Consider the following 13400-nt stretch of genomic DNA (forward strand, 5'->3'; position numbering starts at 1 on the left):
AGTGTCACACTCGAACACAACAGACAGTCACTCGTGCCTGAGTGTGGGTGGATAACACTGACACAACTCTAGTTCACATATACACTACATAAACTAAAGTATGTGGACACCTTCTCGTCAAACATCTCATTCCAAAATCATGGGCATTAATATTGAGTTGGTCCCCCTTTGCTGCTATAACAGCCTCCACTCTTCTGGAAGGCTTTCCACTAGATGTTGGAACTAGAGGTCGACCGATTAATTAGGGCCAATTTCAAGCTTTCATAACAATCTTTGGGCGCCGATTTCCGATTATTTTTTATTTAAAAAATATATTTTTCTATTTTTATACCTTTTATTTAACTAGGCAAGTAGGTTAAGAAAAAAATTCTTATTTTCAATGATGGCCTCGGGAACTGTGGGTTAACTGCCTTGTTCGGAGGCAGAATGACAGATATGTACCTTGTCAGCCCAGGTGTTCCAATCTTGCAACCGCACAGTTAACTAGACCAACGCTCTAACCAATGCAGTCCACGAGTAGCCTGCCTGCTACGCGAATGCAGTAGAAGCCAAGGTAAATTGCTGGCTACCATTAAACTTATCTTATAAAAAACAAATCAATCATAATCACTAGTTAGACCAAAGGCTCGTATTTCTGTGTGTTGTGTTATTATAAAGTCTGATTTGATAGAACAGTCTGACTGAGCAGCAGCAGGCCCATAATCATTCAATCAAACAGCAATTTATTGCGTTTTGCCAGCAGCTCTTCGCAAGCACAGCGCTGTTTAGCCGATCAGCCTAATGGCTGGTGTAAACAATGTGCAATGGCTAGCTAGTTAGCTGGGTGTGCGCTAATACTGTTTCAAACGTCACTTGCTTTTAGATTCAGAGTAGTTATTCCCCTTGCGCTGCAAGGAGCGATGGGTAACGATGCTTCTAGTGTGGCTGTTGTCTCTGTGTTCCTGGTTCGAGCCCAGGTTGGGGCAAGGAGGGGGACGGAAGCTATACTGTTACACTGGCAATACTAAAGTTCCTATAAGAACATCCAATAGTCAAAGGTATATGAAATACAAATGGTATAGAGAGAAAAAGTCCTATAAATACTATATTAACTACAACCTAAAACCTCTTACCTTGGAATATTGAAGTCTCATGTTAAAACGGGACTACCGCCCCGTAGCACTCACTTCCGTCATCATGAAGTGCTTTGAGAGACTAGTCAAGGACCATATCACCTCCACCATACATGACACCCTAGACCCACTCCAATTTGCTTACCGCCATAATAGGTCCACAGACGATGCAATCTCAACCACACTGCACACTGCCCTAACCCATCTGAACAAGAGGAATACCTATGTGAGAATGCTGTTCATCAACTACAGCTCAGCATTTAATCCCATAGTACCCTCCAAACTCGTCCTCAAGCTCGAGACCCTGGGTCTCGACCCCGCCCTGTGCAACTAGGTACTGGACTTCCTGACGGGCCGCCCCCAGGTGGTGAGGGTAGGCAACAACATCTCCACCCCGCTGATCCTCAACACTGGGGCCCCACAAGGGTGCGTTCGGAGCCCTCTCCTGCACTCCCTGTTCACCCATGACTGCGTGGCCACGCACGCCTCCAACTCAATCATCAAGTTTGCGGACGACACAACAGTGGTAGGCTTGATTACCAACAACGACGAGACGGCCTACAGGGAGGTGGTGAGGTCCCTCGGAGCGTGGTGTTAGGAAAATAACCTCACACTCAACGTCAACAAAACTAAGGAAATGATTGTGGACTTCAGGAAACAGCAGAGGGAACACCCCCCTATCCACATCGACGAGAGGGTAGTAACACATCACAGACAAACTGAATTGGTCCACCCACACAGACTGCATCGTGAAGAAGGCACAGTAGCGCCTCTTCAACCTCAGGAGGCTGAAGAAATTCGGCTTGTCATCAAAAGCACTCACAAACTTCTATAGATGCACATCGAGAGCATCCTATCGGGCTGTATCACCGCCTGGTACGGCAACTGCTCCGCCCACAACCGTAAGGCTCTCCAGAGGGTAGTGAGGTCTGCACAACGCATCACCGGGGGCAAACTGCCTGCCCTCCAGGAAACCTACACCACCCGATGTCACAGGAAGGCCATAAAGATCATCAAGGACAACAACCACCCGAGCCACAGCCTGTTCACCCCGCTATCATCCAGAAGGCGAGGTCAGTACAGGTGCATCAAAGCTGGGACCGAGAGACTGAAAAACAGCTTCTATCTCAAGGCCATCAGACTGTTAAACAGCCACCACTAACATTGAGTGGCTGCTGCCAACACACTGACTCAACTCCAGCCACTTTAATAATGGGAATTGATGGGAATTTATGTAAAATATATCACTAGCCACTTTAAACAATGCTACTTAATATAATGTTTACATTCCCTACATTATTCATCTCATATGTATATACTGTACTCTATACCATCTACTGCATCTTGAATATGCCGTTCTGTACCATCACTCATTCATATCTTTATGTACATATTCTTTATCCCTTTACACTTGTGTGTATAAGGTAGTAGTTTTGGAATTGTTAGGTTAGATTACTTGTTGGTTATTACTGCATTGTCGGAACTAGAAGCACAAGCATTTCGCTACACTCGCATTAACAACTGCTAACCATGTGATAAATAAATTTGATTTGATTTAAAAGGAACCACCAACTTTCATATGTTCTCATGTTCTGAGACGTTAGCTTTTTTTACATGGCACATATTTTTACATAGCACTTATTACTTTCTTCTCCAACACTTTGATTTTGCATTAGTTAAACCAAATTGAACATGTTTCATTTATTTGAGGCTAAATTGATTTTATATATGTTTTATATTAAGGTAAAGTAAGTGTTAATTCAGTATTGTTGTAATTGTCATTATTACAAATTTTAAAATAAAATAAAAATCGTCCGATTAATCGGCATCGGCTTTTTTGGTCCTCTAATAATCGGTATCAGCGTTGAAAAATCATAATCGGTCGACCTCTAGTTGGGACTTGCTTCCATTCAGCCACAACAGCATTAGTGAGGTCTGTCACTGATGTTGGGCAGTTAGGCCTGGCTCACAGTCGCCGTTCCAATTCATACCAAAGGTGTTCGATGGGATTGGGGTCAGGGCTCTGTGCAGGCCAGTCAAGTTCTTCTTTCCAGAAAACCACCACCTTGCTTTGTGCACGAGGGCATTGTCATGCTGAAACAAGAAAGGGCCTTCCTCAAACTGTTGACACTAAGTTGGAAGCACAGAATCGTCTAGAATGTCATTAGCATCTAGCGTTAAGATTTCCCTTCACTGGAACTAAGGGGCCCGAACCATGAAAAGCAGCCCCAGATCATTATTTCTCCTCCACCCAACTTAACAGTTGGCAGCTTCTCCTGGCATCCGCCAAACCCAGATTTGTCTGTCGGACTGCTAAATGGTGAAGCGTAATTCATCACTCCAGAGAATGCGTTTCCACTGCTCCAGAGTCAATCAATCCAATGCATTTCTAAAGCCCTTCTTACCTCAGCCGATGTCACAAAGTGCTGTACAGAAACCCAGCCTAAAACCCCAAACAGCAAGAAACGCAGATGAGTCCAATGGCGGAAAGCTTTACACTTCAGCCGACACTTGGCATTGCACATGGTGATCTTAGGCTTGTGTTCGGCTGCTCGGCCATTGAAACCCATTTCATGAAGCTACCGACGAACAGCTCTTGTGCTGACGTTGCTTCCAGAGGCAGTTTGGAACTCGGTAGTGAGTGATGCAAGCTACACGCTTCAGCACTCAACTGTCCCGTTCTGTGAGCTTGTGTGGCCTATCTAATTTGAAGGCATGTCCACATACTTTTGGCCATATAGTGTGTGATGTGTGTGTGTATATATATATATATATATATACACACGATAGTGTATTAATTATAATTGTATCATATTTACACTGTTTGGAGTTAGGCGACCCGCCCAAGCATTTCAATGGCTGAAAAATCGTGTGTGTGCATGTGAAGGTGACTGTCACACACTCCTCAATCTCCATCCTCCTTCTCTTCACCCTTATCCTCCTCATCATCAACATCATGGCTCATATGTTTTGGGCATGACGGTCACACGGAGGAGGAACGGAACACAAGGACATTCTGAGAACATTCCACGGAACATGGACGTCGCTGATGCATTTATATTACTGAGTGTTCTGAGGGAGGAAGGCAGTCTGTGCCTGGAGCTTGGCCAGACTCATCACACAGACACACAGAGGGAGACTCAGGCTTTCAGCAGACACTTCCACAGACCTTGAGGAGTGTCTGGCATGCCAAAATAATAGTCGTGATTTTACAGACACACACACCTCTGTGTGTTGGAGAAGCACAAAGGCGACAGAGGACAGAGAGACAGGACGGAGGCGAAATGGAAAAATGCCTTTGAAATGTACACCAGCGCCAGCCATGCCGGTCCAGATCTGGGCCGACTCAACAAGACCCGCCCGGCGCCACAGAACCCAACAAAGCCCAGAGCCAAAGCAAGATGCCCAATCAGCACAGCAGAGACTGCGTCCCAAACAGCATCCTAGTTCATCAGATCAGAAGTAGTGCACTGTATAGGGAAAAGGATATCATTTGGAACACAACCATTGACACACACTGACCATCCTGTCCCTCCGCTCCCTCCCCAGGACATTGGCTCTGTGTTCCACCCCCAAACAGAGGACTATAATCCAGCCAACCAAGGGGGCTCCTCTCCCCTTACCGCCCAGCTCTCGCCTCTCCCTTTGACCCTCCCTGTCTCTCAACTGCCCCTCCTTACTCACTGTGTGTCCTCATCCCACCAGATGGCCCATGAACCCATGCTGCAATAGGAACCCAGCGATCCAGTAACCCTTTGCCTCTGAACCTTTGCCAGAGACCTCTATTCCATCTGATAGGGATAAGGGGGGGGGGGGCTTATTCTCCTCACTGAATAGAGTTATCAGGACGGAATTTCAATTGACACAATATGTACATACACTTTTCAATTGACATTAGTGACGGGAGAGAGGGTTTGGTTGACGTTCTCAAAGTAGTGTGAATGTCACAGTAACCACTAGCCAGGAGGAGAACCAGTGCAAACTATTCCACTTGGTAATATTAAAGGGAAATTAAAAATTTAAAAATGTTAAAACATCATCTCCAGCACCACCTCAACATGAGAAAATTACACTTCTCTATTTTGTTGTGAAATAGGTTTGATTTTGTTTGATTTAACTAGGAAAGTCAGTTCACAACAAATTCTTATTTACAAATGGATGGCCTACCCCGGCCAAACCCAGACGACGCTGGGCCAATTGTGCACTGCCCTATGGGACTCCCAATCACAGCCGGATGTGATGCAGCCTAAATTCGAACCAGGGACTGCAGTGACACCTTTTGCACTGAGATGCAGTGCCTTAGACTGCTGCGCCACTCGGGAGATAGAGGTTTCCAATAACATTAACAATTAGTATGCAATGCCTATTCAAAATTGGTTAAAATCACACATTGCACACCGATGATGAATTCGAAACATCTTCCTCGATCTTTTTAACTACAAAACATAGAAAAGCACCATTTTCACATATGTTGATGTTGGGGTGTTGCTGGAGATGATGAATTTTGAAATGTTCCTTTATGCAAGTAACTCTTCCATATTATACTTTTTATTAAATTTTTTTAACCTTTATTTTACTAGGCAAGTCAGTTAAGAACAACTTCTTATTTTCAATGACGGCCTGGGAACAGTGGGTTAACTGCCTGTTCAGGCGCAGAACGACGATTTGTACCTTGTCAGCTCGGGGGTTTGAACTTGCAACCTTTCGGTTACAAGTCCAACGCTCTAACCACTAGGCTACCCTGAAAGGCCCTGAAAAAAGCAACAATTCACTTGCATGTACAGACAATTAAAGGGTTTGAGGGCCTAAAATGTACTTTTTGTTCACCAGCCACTGTGGCAGGTAGATAAAAACAAATCTGCAAACCATTAAGATTTTTTTTACCAGACAAAATATTTTTGTGCCATAATTGCATTAAAAAAAAAAGTTGTGTTTCTAAAACAAGAAGTAATGTGGTATATTGCTCAATTTAATAAACATTTTTGTGACTTGAGTCATATAACCAAAATGTTCAGCTACCCCTTTAAGGGCAGGAGGATACCGAAATTTGGGATCTGACGAGTTGTCAGTAGACAACGCCTACAGCAGCGTTTCCCAAACTCGGTCCTCCGGGGACCACATTTTGGTTTCTGCCCTAACACCACACAGCTGATTCAAATTGTCAAAGCTTGATGATTAGTTGATTATTTGAATCAGCTGTGTAGTGCTATGGCAAAAAACTAAACGTGCACCCCTTGGGGTCCCGGGGACAGAGTTTAGAAAACAGGCTCTTCGCTACCAGTTGAAGCAGCAGATTCAAGCTGACTTTGAAAAACAACGAAGCTTTTGAACTAAACAATGTAAATAGACAAGAAACACTTGGACAAAGTCTTACTTTGCTGACTTGGGTCATTTAGACGAACTTTTATGCCTGTGCCAGTGCCTCCAATCAGCAGCTTTGAAACGAAAAAGCAGAAATACTTTGAAAACTGATACTAAATCGCAACTCGCACAGATTACAAACTACATGCGCAGACCAGCTGGCCGGTGTGTTAGCGGACATATTCAATCACTTCCTATCCCAGTCTGCTGTCCCCTCATGCTTCAAGATGGCCACCATTGTTCCTGTACCCAAGAAGGCAAAGATAACTGAACTAAATGACTACTGCCCCATAGCACTCACTTCTGTCATCATTAAGTGCTTTGAGAGACTAGTCAAGGATCATATCACCTCCACCTTACCGGCCACCCTAGACCCACGTCAGTTTGCATACCGCCCCAACAGGTCCACAGACGATGCAATCGCCAAAACACTGCCCTGTACCATCTGGTCAAGAGGAATACCTATGTAAGAATGCTGTTCATTGACTACAGTTTAGCATTCAACACCATAGTACTCTCCAAGCTCATCATGAAGCTGGAGTCCCTGGGTCCCAACCATGACCTGTGCAATTGGGTCCTGGACATTGATGGGCCGCCCCCAGAAGGTGAAGGTAGGAAACAAAGTCTCCACTTTGCTGACCCTCAACACTGGGGTCCCACAAGGGTGCGAGCTCAGTCCCCTCCTGTACTCCCTGTTCACCCATGAGTACGTGGCCATGCAGGCCTCAAACTCAATCATCAAGTTTGCAGACAACATAACAGCAGTGGGCTTGATGACCAACAACGATGAGACGGCCTACAGGGACGAGGTGATGTCACTCGGAGTGTAGTGTCAGGAAAATAACCTCACACTCAACGTCAACAAAACAAATGAGATGATCGTGGACTTCAGGAAACAGCCGTGGGAGCACCCCCCTATTCCACATCGAAGGAACAGCAGTGGAGAAGGTGGAAGTTAAGTTCCTCGGTGTACACATCACAGACAAACTGAAATGGTCCACCCAAACAGACAGTGAGGTGAAGAAGGCGCAACAGCGAGGCTGAAGAAATGTGGCTTGTTACCCAAAACCCTGACAAACTTTTACAAATGCACAATCGAGAGCATCCTGTCGGGGTGTATCACCGCCTGGTACGGCAACTGCACCGACCTCAACCGCAAGGCTCTCCAGAGGGCGGTGCGGTCTGGATAACGCATCACCGGGGGCAAACTACCTGCCCTCCAGGACACCTACACCACCCGATGTCACAGGAAGGTCAGAAAGATCATCAAGGACAACAACCACCCGAGCCACTGCCTGTTCACACCGCTATCATCCAGAAGGCGAGGTCAGTACAGGTGCATCAAAGCTGGGACCGAGAGACTGAAAAACAGCTTCTACCTCAAGGTCATCAAACTGCCAAACATCAATCACTAACTCAGAGAGGCTGCTGCCTACATTGAGACCCAATCAACTGGCCACTTTAATACATGGATCACTAGCCACTAGCCAAATGATGCCACTTTAATAAATGTCTACATATCCTACATTACTCATGTCATATGTATTTACTGTTCCATACCATCTACTGCATATTGCCTATGCCGCATGGCCATCGCTCATCCATATATTTATATGGACATATTCTCATTCACCCCTTTAGATGTGTGTATTAGGTAGTTGGGGAATTGTTAGATTACTTGGTAGATATTACTGCACGGTCGGAAATAGAAGCACAAGCATTTTGCTACACTCGCATTAACATCTGTAAACCATGTGTATGTGACCGATAAAATTTTATTTGATTCTCACACTTGACTTTTGACTCCATTTATTTGCAAATGCGAATGTTGTGCTCCCACTGTAGAGACACCCACCAATGTGGCTAGTGAAATAGACATTCTTACCCACCAATACCTAAATCTACCTATCTAGATCATACATAGGTTATGTTTCTTCACTTGTAGCATTGTGTGGCAATTTCCATCTATCCATGTTGCAGAGATCAGCACACAGGGGTGTCGGCAAACATTTGGCCAGCTGGCTTTTCCCCCAGTACTTTTGATTTGGTTTCACAAAAAAGATAGACACAAAAGTGCTGAAAAGAGGGATAAAGTATTGTTGTTTAGACTGATTAGCCTCATGATTTGTTTGACAGGGTTGTGATATTTTCATCCACGCTAGGGCCAGGAGTTTTTTTTACAATATGAAATGATTAGAAACAACTGGTCCCATCATAGCCCATATGAAACCATTTTTTAAATCTGATTTATTACTATGTCATACCCAGAGTTTTACCTGGTTAGGTTGGCTTACCAGATCAGGAAAAACTCTGAGCCCCATCATAATCCCCCACCTCACCACCACTCTGGGACCTGTGGTGCCACCTCTGAAATCGCCAAACAATGTTACAAATATAACTTTCTTTTCATTTGTATGATCTACCATCTCAATATGTTGACTTTCATATGTCAACCCTTTGAGAGTGTCAACAGTTGTTTTTAGTTTTTTTTTATGTTGGTGCAAGGAACCGGTTTCCATAGTTTCCGTGGCTAAGAGCAACAATCAGCTACTGCAACATTTTCAGAATGTAACAGGCTGTTACTGCAATTTAAGGTAAAACCTCAATAAAAAAACAAGTCTCAACTATAAGGAAAATAGCTATACATATTTCAGAAATGCTCTAACCATTTATACTGTACAAGTCTTGAACACAACGAGACTGTTCACACTGCCCAGTGGGGGGCGACAGTTGGGCCCAACCTCGAGGTAGCGCTACAGATGGGATCATTTCAGAAGTTTATACACAACAGTATTGTCTCTGAAGAACCTCTCGCAAATGTTCCTTTGCTATCGCCAGTTTACAATTGGCTCATTCAGCTCTCTATATACAACCGGACCTGGTGCTACTGGCCCATTCACACTGGAGCTCTCTATATTCAACATGACCTGGTGCTACTGGCCCTTTCACACTGGAGCTCTCTATATTCAACATGACCTGGTGCTACTGGCCCTTTCACACTGGAGCTCTCTATATTCAACCGGACCTGGTGCTACTGGCCCTTTCACACTGGAGCTCTCTATATTCAACATGACCTGGTGCTACTGGCCCATTCACACTGGAGCTCTCTATATTCAACCTGACCTGGTGCTACTGGCCCATTCACACTGGAGCTCTCTATATTCAACCGGACCTGGTGCTACTGGCCCATTCACACTGGAGCTCTCTATATTCAACATGACCTGGTGCTACTGGCCCATTCACACTGGAGCTCTCTATATTCAACCTGACCTGGTGCTACTGGCCCTTTCACACTGGAGCTCTCTATATTCAACATGACCTGGTGCTACTGTCCCATTCACACTGGAGCTCTCTATATTCAACCTGACCTGGTGCTACTGGCCCTTTCACACTGGAGTTCTCTATATTCAACCTGACCTGGTGCTACTGGCCCATTCACACTGGAGCTCTCTATATTCAACCTGACCTGGTGCTACTGGCCCTTTCACACTGGAGCTCTCTATATTCAACCTGACCTGGTGCTACTGGCCCTTTCACACTGGAGCTCTCTATATTCAACCTGACCTGGTGCTACTGGCCCTTTCACACTGGAGCTCTCTATATTCAACCTGACCTGGTGCTACTGGCCCTTTCACACTGGAGCTCTCTATATTCAACCTGACCTGGTGCTACTGGCCCTTTCACACTGGAGCTCTCTATATTCAACCTGACCTGGTGCTACTGGCCCATTCGGGGCGGCAGGGTAGCCTAGTGGTTAGACTAGTCGGACTAGTAACCGAAAGGTTGCAAGTTCGAATCCCCGAGCTGACAAGGTACAAATCGTCGTTCTGCCCCTGAACAGGCAGTTAAACCCACAGTTCCCAGACCGTCATTGAAAATAAGAATTTGTTCTTAACTGACTTGCCTGGTAAAATAAATAAATAAATAAAATATTCAACCTGACCTGGTGCTACTGGCCCTTTCACACTGGAGCTCTCTATATTCAACCTGACCTGGTGCTACTGGCCCTTTCACACTGGAGCTCTCTATATTCAACCTGACCTGGTGCTACTGGCCCATTCACACTGGAGCTCTCTATATTCAACCTGACCTGGTGCTACTGGCCCATTCACACTGGAGCTCTCTATATTCAACCTGACCTGGTGCTACTGGCCCATTCACACTGGAGCTCTCTATATTCAACCTGACCTGGTGCTACTGGCCCATTCACACTGGAGCTCTCTATATTCAACCTGACCTGGTGCTACTGGCCCATTCACACTGGAGCTCTCTATATTCAACCTGACCTGGTGCTACTGGCCCATTCACACTGGAGCTCTCTATATTCAACCTGACCTGGTGCTACTGGCCCATTCACACTGGAGCTCTCTATATTCAACCTGACCTGGTGCTACTGGCCCTTTCACACTGGAGCTCTCTATATTCAACCTGACCTGGTGCTACTGGCCCATTCACACTGGAGCTCTCTATATTCAACCTGACCTGATGCTACTGGCCCATTCACACTGGAGCTCTCTATATTCAACCTGACCTGGTGCTACTGGCCCATTCACACTGGAGCTCTCTATATTCAACCTGACCTGGTGCTACTGGCCCTTTCACACTGGAGCTCTCTATATTCAACCTGACCTGGTGCTACTGTCCCATTCACACTGGAGCTCTCTATATTCAACCTGACCTGGTGCTACTGTCCCATTCACACTGGAGCTCTCTATATTCAACCTGACCTGGTGCTACTGGCCCATTCACACTGGAGCTCTCTATATTCAACCTGACCTGGTGCTACTGGCCCATTCACACTGGAGCTCTCTATATTCAACCTGACCTGGTGCTACTGGCCCTTTCGCACTGGAGCTCTCTATATTCAACATGACCTGGTGCTACTGGCCCTTTCACACTGGAGCTCTCTATATACAACCTGACCTGGTGCTACTGGCCCATTCGCACTGGAGCTCTCTATATTCAACCTGACCTGGTGCTACTGGCCCATTCGCACTGGAGCTCTCTATATTCAACCTGACCTGGTGCTACTGGCCCTTTCACACTGGAGCTCTCTATATTCAACCTGACCTGGTGTTACTGTCCCATTCACACTGGAGCTCTCTATATTCAACCTGACCTGGTGCTACTGGCCCATTCACACTGGAGCTCTCTATATTCAACCTGACCTGGTGCTACTGGCCCATTCACACTGGAGCTCTCTATATTCAACATGACCTGGTGCTACTGGCCCATTCACACTGGAGCTCTCTATATTCAACCTGACCTGGTGCTACTGGCCCATTCACACTGGAGCTCTCTATATTCAACCTGACCTGGTGCTACTGGCCCATTCACACTGGAGCTCTCTATATTCAACCTGACCTGGTGCTACTGGCCCATTCACACTGGAGCTCTCTATATTCAACATGACCTGGTGCTACTGGCCCTTTCACACTGGAGCTCTCTATATTCAACCTGACCTGGTGCTACTGGCCCTTTCACACTGGAGCTCTCTATATTCAACCTGACCTGGTGCTACTGGCCCATTCACACTGGAGCTCTCTATATTCAACATGACCTGGTGCTACTGGCCCATTCACACTGGAGCTCTCTATATTCAACCTGACCTGGTGCTATTGGCCCATTCACACTGGAGCTCTCTATATTCAACCTGACCTGGTGCTACTGGCCCTTTCACACTGGAGCTCTCTATATTCAACCTGACCTGGTGCTACTGGCCCATTCACACTGGAGCTCTCTATATTCAACATGACCTGGTGCTACTGGCCCATTCACACTGGAGCTCTCTATATTCAACCTGACCTGGTGCTACTGGCCCATTCACACTGGAGCTCTCTATATTCAACCTGACCTGGTGCTACTGGCCCTTTCACACTGGAGCTCTCTATATTCAACATGACCTGGTGCTACTGGCCCATTCACACTGGAGCTCTCTATATTCAACCTGACCTGGTGCTACTGGCCCATTCACACTGGAGCTCTCTATATTCAACCTGACCTGGTGCTACTGGCCCTTTCACACTGGAGCTCTCTATATTCAACCTGACCTGGTGCTACTGGCCCTTTCACACTGGAGCTCTCTATATTCAACATGACCTGGTGCTACTGGCCCATTCACACTGGAGCTCTCTATATTCAACCTGACCTGGTGCTACTGGCCCATTCACACTGGAGCTCTCTATATTCAACCTGACCTGGTGCTACTGGCCCTTTCACACTGGAGCTCTCTATATTCAACCTGACCTGGTGCTACTGGCCCATTCACACTGGAGCTCTCTATATTCAACATGACCTGGTGCTACTGGCCCATTCACACTGGAGCTCTCTATATTCAACCTGACCTGGTGCTACTGGCCCATTCACACTGGAGCTCTCTATATTCAACATGACCTGGTGCTACTGGCCCATTCACACTGGAGCTCTCTATATTCAACCTGACCTGGTGCTACTGGCCCATTCACACTGGAGCTCTCTATATTCAACCTGACCTGGTGCTACTGGCCCTTTCACACTGGAGCTCTCTATATTCAACCTGACCTGGTGCTACTGGCCCATTCACACTGGAGCTCTCTATATTCAACATGACCTGGTGCTACTGGCCCATTCACACTGGAGCTCTCTATATTCAACCTGACCTGGTGCTACTGGCCCATTCACACTGGAGCTCTCTATATTCAACATGACCTGGTGCTACTGGCCCATTCACACTGGAGCTCTCTATATTCAACCTGACCTGGTGCTACTGGCCCATTCACACTGGAGCTCTCTATATTCAACCTGACCTGGTGCTACTGGCCCTTTCACACTGGAGCTCTCTATATTCAACATGACCTGGTGCTACTGGCCCATTCACACTGGAGCTCTCTATATTCAACCTGACCTGGTGCTACTGGCCCATTCACACTGGAGCTCTCTATATTCAAC

At 46.2% G+C, this 13400-nt stretch overlaps 1 protein-coding gene across 1 annotated transcript in view; it reads right to left on the reverse strand.

The window, feature by feature from the left end:
* The window catches only part of dym (dymeclin), a 179979-nt gene that overhangs the window by 146569 nt on the left and 20010 nt on the right, over positions 1-13400 (reverse strand).

Source organism: Oncorhynchus masou, chromosome 11, assembly GCF_036934945.1.
Source record: "Oncorhynchus masou masou isolate Uvic2021 chromosome 11, UVic_Omas_1.1, whole genome shotgun sequence".
Classification (NCBI taxonomy): domain Eukaryota; kingdom Metazoa; phylum Chordata; class Actinopteri; order Salmoniformes; family Salmonidae; genus Oncorhynchus; species Oncorhynchus masou.